This window comes from Triticum dicoccoides, chromosome 6B (genome assembly GCF_002162155.2).
Source record: "Triticum dicoccoides isolate Atlit2015 ecotype Zavitan chromosome 6B, WEW_v2.0, whole genome shotgun sequence".
Lineage (NCBI taxonomy): Eukaryota > Viridiplantae > Streptophyta > Magnoliopsida > Poales > Poaceae > Triticum > Triticum dicoccoides.
Genome location: NC_041391.1, coordinates 617,692,206 through 617,702,208, shown reverse-complemented (window position 1 = coordinate 617,702,208; position 10,003 = coordinate 617,692,206). Strand labels below are relative to the sequence as shown.

The window sequence follows — 10,003 nt, the reverse complement described above, 5'->3', positions numbered from 1 at the left end:
GGGAGACATGCAGACATGACCGAGACGGCTCTCCGGTCAATAACCAACAGCGGGATCTGGATACCCATGTTGGCTCCCACATACTCCTCGATGATCTCATCGGATGAACCACGATGTCGAGGATTCAAGCAACCCCATATACTATTCCCTTTGTCAGACGGTATGTTACTTGCCCGAGATTCGATCGTCGGTATCCCAATACCTTGTTCAATCTCGTTGCCGGCAAGTCACTTTACTCATACCGTAATGCATGATCCTGTGACCAGACACTTGGTCACTTTGAGCTCATTATGATGATGCACTACCGAGTGGGCCCAGTGATACCTCTCCGTAATACAGAGTGACAAATCCCAGTCTCGATCCATGTCAACTCAACAGACACTTTCGGAGATACCTGTAGTGCACCTTTATAGTCACCCAGTTACGTTGTGACGTTTGGTACACCCAAAGCACTCCTGCGGTATCCGGGAGTTGCACAATCTCATGGTCTAAGGAAAAGATACTTGACATTTAGAAAAGCTTTAGCATACGAACTACACGATCTTGTGCTAGGCTTAGGATTGGGTCTTGTCCATCACATCATTCTCCTAATGATGTGATCCTGTTATCAATGACATCCAATGTCCATGGTCAGGAAACCATGACCATCTGTTGATCAACGAGCTAGTCAACTAGAGGCTCACTAGGGACATGTTGTGGTCTATGTATTCACACATGTATTGCGGTTTCCGGTCAATACAATTATAGCATGAATAATAGACATTTATCATGAACAAGGAAATACAATAATAACCATTTTATTATTGCCTCTAGGGCATATTTCCAACATCGAATACCGGAGGAACGATTTGTGTGCTACCAAACATCACAACGTTAAAGGGTGATTATAAAGGTGCTCTAAAGTTGTCTCCAAACGTGTTTGTTGGGTTGGCATAGATCAAGATACTTGACATTGGAAAAGCTCTAGCAAAACGAACTACACGGTCTTGTGCTATGCTTAGGATTTGGTCTTGTCCATCACATCATTATCCTAATGATGTGATCCCGTTATCAACGACATCCAATGTCCATAGTTAGGAAACCGTGACTATTTGTTGATCAACGAGCTAGTCAACTAGAGGCTCACTAGGGACATGTTGTGGTCTAAGTATTCACACGTGTATTACAATTTCCGGATAATACAATTATAGCATGAATAAAAGACAACTATCATGAACAAAGAAATATAATAATAATCCTTTTATTATTGCCTCTAGGGCATATTTCCAACAATATTTTCTCTAGGAACATATCTAAAACAGTAGAACTAAAGCGCGAGCTATGACATAATTTGCAAAGACCTTTTGACTATGTTCAGGATAATTAAGTTCATCTAATGAATTCCCACTCAGATAGACATCCCTCTAGTTATCTAAGTGATTACATGATCCGAGTCAACTAGGCCGTGTCCAATCATCACGTGAGACGGACTAGTCATCATCGGTGAACATCTTCATGTTGATCGTATCTACCATACGACTCATGCTCGACCTTTCGGTCTCTTGTGTTCCGAGGCCATGTATGTACATGCTAGGCTCGTCAAGTCAACCTAAGTGTTTCGCGTGTGTAAATCTGGCTTACACCAGTTGTATGTGAACGTTAGAATCTATCACACCCGATCATCACGTGGTGCTTCGAAACAACGAACTTTCGCAACGGTGCACAGTTAGGGGGAACACTTTCTTGAAATTTTAATCAGGGGTCATCTTATTTACTACCGTTGTTCTAAGCAAATAAGATGCATAAACATGATAAACATCACATGCAATCACATAGTGACATGATATGGCCAATATCATTTTGCTCCTTCTGATCTCCATCTTCGGGGCTCCATGATCATCATCGTCACCGGCATGACACCATGATCTCCATCATCATGATCTCCATCACCGTGTCTCCACAAAGTTGTCTCGCCAACTTATTACTTCTACTACTATGGCTAACGGTTTAGCAATGAAGTAAAGTAATTACATGGCGTTATTCAGTGACGCACATGTCATACAATAAATAAAGACAACTCCTATGGCTCCTGCCGGTTGTCATACTCATCGACATGCAAGTCGTGATTCCTATTACAAGAACATGATCAATCTCATACATCACATATCATTCATCACATTCTTTTTGGCCATATCACATCACATAGCATACCCTGCAAAAACAAGTTAGACGTCCTCTAATTGTTGTTTGCATGTCTTACGTGGCTGCTATGGGTTTCTAGCAAGAACGTTTCTTACCTACGCAAAAGCCACAAAGTGATATGCCAATTGCTATTTACCCTTCATAAGGACCCTTTTCATCAAATCCGATCCGACTAAAGTGGGAGAGACTGGCACCTGCTAGCCACCTTATGCAACAAGTGCATGTCAGTCGGTGGAACCTGTCTCACATAAGTGTACGTGTAAGGTCGGTCCGGGCCGCTTCATCCCACAATACCGTCGAAACAAGATAGGACTAGTAACGGTAAGCATATTGAACAAAATCAACACCCACAACAACTTGTGCTCTACTCGTGCATAGAATCTACGCAATAGACCTAGCTCATGATGCCACTGTTGGGGAACGTAGCAGAAATTCAAAATTTTCCTACGAGTCACCAAGATCTATCTATGGAGAGACTAGCAATGAGAGAGGGGAGTGCATCTACATACCCTTGTAGATCGCTAAGCGGAAGCGTTCAAGAGAACGGAGTTGAGGGAGTCGTACTCGTCATGATCCAAATCACCGAAGATCCTAGTGCTGAACGGACGGCATCTCCGCGTTCAACACACGTGCAGCCCAGTGACGTCTCCCGTGCCTTGATCTAGCAAGGAGAGGGAGAGGTTGGGGAAGACTCCGTCCAGCAGCAGCACAACGGTGTGGTGGTGATGGAGGAGCGTTGTATTCCAGCAGGGCTTCTCCAAGCACCGCGAGAGATGAGGAGGGAGAGAGGTAGGGCTGCACCTGAACTTGGATGCGGCTGCCCTCCCACCCCCCACATATATATAGGGGCAAGGGAGAGGGGGGGCGGCCCCCTCAGATCCAATCTGAGGAGGGGGCAGTGGCCAGGGGGGTTGCCTTGCCTCCCAAGGCAAGGGGGCGCCCCCCTTTAGGCCTTGTTCGGTTACGCCCAGCCCGGCGAGGTTTTGGGTCCAATCCACGCGGGTCCGCAGGGATTACCCCCGCCGGGGAATAAACCCGGCCCATCTAGTTTTTCTCGTTCGGTTAAGCCCCGCAGTGTATTTCCCCGTCCCAAACCTCTCCAAAACCACGCGGAAAAAATCATCCACTAGCACCCCGTGGAAGGAATCCCCGAGCGAGGCGCTCGTCTCATCTCTCCCGAGCGACAGAAGCAGCGACAAGGAGGCGGCGGGGACGAGTGGACGGCGGCGGCGCAACCTACCCGGAGGAGGAGGGTGCCCTCCTGCTTCGATGACCTGCCACGAAGCCCATCGGAACCCTAGCATCTGATTGTCACATCTCCCCCGCCGCCCCCTTGCCGCGGCCGGAGCCCTAGCTCCGGAGAAGTGGTTGCTGCAGGCGAGGAGATCTCTGGTTAGTTCTCACGCTCTCCCTCCCCCTCCCTCTCTCTCTCTCTCTCTCTAGCAGCACTGATTCGCCCCCTCCATGAAAACCTAGCTGGATCTTGATCTGTCTTCCAGAATGTGGTCATCAAGGTTGAGACTTTCTTGGGGTTCCTAGGAACTAGCATCAATTGTTATTTAGATAGGTAATGCAAGTGGTTGCTGGGTGTTGTCACTCCATATTGAAATGAGAAAGGAAAGTCAGCTAGGTTTCCTATCCTGATATGTCATTGTTAGTAAATTGTACTAGAGTCAGCAGTACAATTTGGTGTTAGTAAATGGACTCAGCAGGTTACTCTGTACTGGAGTCAGCAGTACAATTTGGTGTCAGTAATTTGTTTGTATGTCTGTTGTGATTTGTGGGTAGTACTCCAGCTTCAGTGTTAATTTTGTAGTTAGACAGACTAATAACATGTCGAGAGAGAGGGAGAGGATTGTCACTAGGGTCATCATCTCGATTTGCATGATTGGACCATCTGTTGTCTCTCGTATGCAAAGCAAATCCACTGTCCTATACTATCATCAGTTTATTTTATTTTTCTTGACAGAATTAGTATAATTGTTAGTCTATTTCTTGGTATAAAGAAGGACTAAATATACATAGTGCAGTTTGTGTGCGATCATTATCTGTTCTTGATTATCTAAATATACATAGTGAAGTTTGTGTACATAAGGAAAAGATAGCTAAATCTGCATTTTGTCTTCATTTTCTAGAGGCTAGCTTCGTCGCCTCACAGCTGCAGCAAGACCCTGAATTGGGCAGTATCGTGAAGGACAAGGTAGATTATTCCTCTTGTTTTAATCTTCTCCTTATTCATATTACTGTAGATTATTATTGCTTGGTCAATAGATCTGTGCTACAAAACGTTCTTTTTTGGTAAGCTGATAGCTATGTTAATATCTGACATTACTAGACATTGTAGTTGTTGAAGAATTTGAGCTCAAGTGCTACCACCTTCCTATTGACATTTTTCTTCTTTAGACTTGGAATGGATCCGGAAATGAGGGATCGTGTTAGGAAGAGGGAGGAGGAGGATGACGAAATGATGTTATTCATTTTCCCTGCACTACATTTGATAGAGACCAATGGAGTTGCTCTTAGGGAGCGGAGGATTCTGCGTCATACATCATCGCTAATAGGCGAGATGTTTGTTAACGAGTTACTCGAAGGGCACATCAAAAACTGTCGGGTAGCATTTAGGATGGAGCCGCGTATCTTCAAATCTTTGGCTAATTATCTTCGAAGGGAGAAGTTGGTGAAAGATACCAGAATTAAAGTCGAAGAGAAACTAGCATCATTTCTGCGTATGTTATCCCATAATTCTTCATTTGAAGACCTACAAGTTTGGTTTGGTCATAGCGGGGATACTTTTCATTGGCAAATGAAGAATTTCTTTGACATCATCCCTATTCTCTCCAAGCATTTTTTGAAGCCTCCAAATCCCAGTCAAGTGCATCCAAAGATTCAGTCGGACACGAGATTCTTTCCTTATTTTCAGGTTTTTGCTCTGCCAACTTTGATCCACATCGATAACTTACTCTTCATGTTATAGGTGTTAAGTTATAGTATTTCGTTGCAGAACTGCATTGGGGCAATTGATGGGACACATGTTCCCGTAACAATTTCAGGAGAAAAAGCCGCACCATTCAGAAATAGGAAAGGGACCCTAAGCCATAATGTTATGGTCGTGTGCGACTTCAACCTGAACTTCACCTTCATTTCTTGTGGCTGGGAGGGATCTGCTACTGATGTTAAAGTTCTCCGGTCAGCACTTAACAGTGGGTTTCATGTACCTCCGGGCAAGTTTTATCTGGTTGATGGTGGTTATGCCAACACACCTTACTTCTTGGAACCGTATCATGGTGTTCGGTACCATCTGAAGGAGTTTGCACGCGGTCGTCATCGACCCCAAAATCATAGGGAGCTATTTAATCTCCGGCACGCCGTGTTACAAAATCACGTCGAACGGGGATTAGGAATCTTGAAGAAGCGGTTCCCAATCCTAAAAGTGGGCACACATCATCGAATAGAGAACCAAGTCAAGCTACCAGCAGCGGCGGCAATCTTACATAACATCATCCGATCTGAAAAAGGAGATGAGCGTTGGTTAGATAACCAACCAAACAATATACCTGTCATGAATTTTGTTGATCTTCCTGACGGTGATATTCCTCAAAATCATCAAATCAACCATGAAGGCGACAACCTTAGAGATGCCATTGCTCATCAAATGTGGGCTAATTATCAACATGCATAACTTGTCATTTGTAGTGTAGTAGTAATAAGTATAGTGTAGAAGTTTATGTTTTTTTTCTGTTGTTCATGTCATGAATATTGTTTAGAAGTCACTATGATGACTGCTCGAGGGTCACCAAGGTTGAGCCTCCTCAAAAAAGTTGTCGAAAGGGATAGAGCATCACCTCCTACAAGCAGTGTGACAAAGAGGAGGAGAGGGTCTCCCAAAGGTGCCGTGACTTTATTTCTCTGGTCGGGACTTTATTTGCTTAAAACCAAAATAGTTAATATAGAAAAAGGTACATTAACATACAATGTGGAAATGCAGAAGATAGAGCACAGTGGAATGCAAGCCTTGAGAAAGATCTTGTGGACTTGCTTCATGAGCATGCTACACCTGAACATAAGGGTCAAAATGGATGGAGCTCAGAAGCATGGAATATGATAGTGAAGAAATTCCACCAGAAGAATCCTTATGCTAGGTACGAGAAGAAGAAAATCCAAGAAAAGGAAAAGAGTTAAAAAAAGAATACAAGATGATCAAAGAGATAAGGAAGCAAAGCGGTGTTTCATGGGACAACCGGCAGTGCAAGATTCTAGCGGATCCACCACTTTGGAAAAACGTCATCATAGTAAGAATTTCATTGTTATTCCTTACTTGTTGCATGGGACGACCGGCACTACGTGTTGCATGCTCTAATATCATTTTCTTGTCAACTATGTAGTCACACCCTAAAGATGGAAAGTTGTAATGCCCCGGATTCGATGCGTCAGGTGTCTTCCAGTTATTCATCGTTGTTGCCATGTCATTTGCTTGTGTGTTGCATTTTTCCATGTCATCATCTGCATTTTATCTGCATGTTTTTCAAAACTTGCATTCGTTCGAGTTCCCCCGATTCTCTCCGTTGACCGTTCGGAATCCAGACCTCTCGCGCGTGCCCGTCGCCCCTTGCAGACCTTGTTTTCGTGAGCGGGTTAAAAACGTTCTCGGAATGGACCGAGGTTTGGCGAGTGGCCTTGGTATAGCACCGGTAGACCGCCCGTCAAATTTCGTTCCATTTGGAGGTTGTTTGATACTCCAACGGTTAACCGCGTAGCCCGAAACCCCCTTCTCTTTGCATCCCAGCACCCCTCCAAGGTGGACCAATAACCCATCCAAACCCCCTCCATGCTCTCGGTCGTTCGATCATGATCGTGTGGGCGAAAACCGCTCCTCATTTGGAGTCTCCTAGCTCCCAGAATCTATAAATAAGTCCTCCCCCTCCATTTTTCGCGGATGAATCCCCTAACCCTAGCCTCCTTCCTCCGCGCCCGGACACGTCCGCCCCCGGCCAGACACGTCCGTGCCGCCGCGCCCAGCCAACCAGGGAGCGCCATGTGGCACTCCCCGCCGCCAGCCGCCGCCGGCCCGCTCGGCCCACGCGGGGCCCTCCCGGCCCGCGCGCCGCCTCCTCGCCCGCGCCACACGGCTCCCTGCCCGGCCGCCGCCGACACCGCCCTTCACCGCCCGGCCTCCCGCGCCGCCGCCCGGCCTCCCGCGCCGCCGCCGCCGCCCGCATCCGGTGCCGCGCCCCTCCCCTCCGGCCTCCTCCGGCGAGCGCCGCCGCCCTGCCTCGGCTCCGCCGCCCGGCGCCGCCCCAGCCGCCCCGGCCGTCGCCGCCCCGCCGCCAGGCTTCTTCGACCCCGCCGGCGAGCTCCTCCGCCCCGTCCGCCGCCTTCCGCCGCCGTTCGCAGCTCCCCGCCAGCGACCCCGTGCTCCAGCCCGGCCTGGCTCTAGATCTGGATCAGATCCACAAGGCCGCCATCCAAACGCGCCTCCGCCCGTCCCGGATCCCTCCGTCCCGCACCACCCCGCCCACGTTTTCGCAGGGTATATTTCTGCGAAGTCCCCGAAATATTTGCTTTGTGTGCCTATGTTCATTGCATCATATCTCCTTGGCTGTAGCTCCATTTTGTGCGTGTAATATATCAAAATGTTCATCATGAGATGGTCTACATTTCATTCCATTGTGCCATGTTTGTTTGAGTCCATCTTGATGCCTGAATCATCGTTGCAAGAGATATGATGTTAATCTGCTGAAACTGTTATAACTTGGTGATTTGTCATTTTTGTTGCATTTGATGTGTGCATCCTATGAGCATGAGTCCTACATGTGTTTTGAACTACATCATGCCATCTTTACAGGGGTGCCATCCATGTATTTTTGTGAGTCTTGTAGTGAGTGCATCAAGCTTGTTAAGTAGTGTACTTGCTGTTACTGTTTTGCTAGGCTGAATCTGTCATTTCGTGATGCTATGTAAACCTACTGCTATAAGTCATTCTATGCATAACCTGGAGATGTTCACTAAGGATGTTTTGTTATACATGTCATTCTCTATCCATACATGCCCCTGGTTGCAATTATAGCCTACTGTAGATTGTTGTAATCTTGCTCTCAAGTTGATAAATAATGTTGCTATCAGCCTGTTAACATTAAGTTCAGTTGTGCCATGTGTTTTGCTAGTAATCCATGCACCCTATGAACTAGCTCTTGCCAGGCTTAGCTTCATAAACATGTCTTATTACTGTTGGTTGCCTTGTCATGCCATGTATTGCTCTGTGGTGAGCTGGACAAGCTCTCCAACATGCCTACTTATTGTTGTTCCTGCCATATTTGAATCTGTCATATCATTTGCCATGTTTGCATGGATGCTACCATGTTTTCTGTTAATCTTTGGAATTAGGTCAGTAAAGGACTTTTGTTCTATGCATTTAGTAGTATCATGTCATGCCTTAAGTTTCTATGATAAGTTCTTGTAGCATGTTGTTGATAGCTCTAAACATTGCAACCTGATGTTATTTCTGCTAAGTCTGAAGCTGTTATTGTTTGCAATCTTGTCATGTGTTTTTTAGCATGTTCTAGTGATTTCTGGAGATAACTCAGTGTTCATGTTTTGTCATGCTTTACTTGTACATCATGTCCATGCTTTTTTTTCATGTTAAGGTGCTGTAGCATATTGTTTTGATGCTTGCAATATGCCTAGTTGCTGTTTTGGACACCTTGTCCTTTAAACTTATATAGAGTGTATGTGTTGAACCGTTGCTCCGTTTTGAGTGTGCTCTATATGAAACTTGCTTGATTTTGCATCTAGTTTCTTATTATCATGTCGCATCCTTGTTTTGAGGTGTTTGCTTGATGTTTGTATGCATTTTGCATCAATGCCATGTTTTAACTTATTTTGCTCATATCTTCTAGGTCGTAGCTCCGAATTAAATGAACTTTATATGTAACTTGACTAGAATTTCGTGTAGATCATCTTGTTCCATCTTAACTTGCTATTTAACAACTTGAACATAAGGTTATTCAGATCTGGACCAATTTCGAAATTTGCATATGAGGACTTACCGGAATTGTTATATGTTGTTTCCCGGCCTCATTTAAACTTGCCTTGATGTGTTGCTCTTGTATGCATCATCTCTTGCCATGAGTAGCTTCATGTAGCCTTGTCATGCATCATGCTTGGTTGTGCATCCTGTCTTGTATATGTGTGGTGTGTTTACCGTGTTGTGTGCTTCTCTCGACAGTTCCCGTTTCGTTGCGATCGTGAGGATTCGTTCGTCTACGCTTGGTTCGTCTTCATGGCTTCATCTTCTTCATGGACTCGTTCTCACTATGATCATTGCTATGCTAGTTGCTTCGTTCTATCGCTTTGCTGCGCAACCTATCACTTGCTCTTCAAGCCTCCCAAACTGCCATGTCAGCCTCTAACCTTTTTCACCCTTCCTAGCAAACCGTTGCTTGGCTATGTTACCGCTTTTGCTCAGCCCCTCTTATAGTGTTGTTAGTTGCAGGTGAACAGGATTGCCCCATGGTGGACAGGATTTTGTTGGGATATCACAATATATCTTATTTAATTAATGCATCTATATACTTGGTAAAGGGTGGAAGACTCGGCCTTATGCCTGGTGTTTTGTTCCACTCTTGCCGCCCTAGTTTCCGTCATACCGGTGTTATGTTCCTGGATTTTGCATTCCTTACGTGGTTGGGTGATTTATGGGACCCCCTTGACAGTTCGCTTTGAATAAAACTCCTCCAGCAAGGCCCAACCTTGGCTTTACCATTTGCCTCACCTAGCCCTTTTTCCCTTGGGTTTCCGGAGCCCGAGGGTCATCTTTATTTACCCC

The 10,003-nt window shown here is 45.8% G+C and overlaps 1 long non-coding RNA gene across 1 annotated transcript; it reads left to right on the top strand.

Annotated features, from left to right (window-relative positions):
• The first annotated feature begins 4,366 nt into the window (after positions 1-4,366).
• On the top strand, positions 4,367-6,271 carry LOC119321828. The gene is made up of 3 exons (XR_005155232.1): positions 4,367-4,381; positions 5,946-6,068; positions 6,167-6,271. It is a non-coding gene; the product is annotated as an uncharacterized LOC119321828 (long non-coding RNA).
• The last annotated feature ends 3,732 nt before the right edge of the window (positions 6,272-10,003 follow it).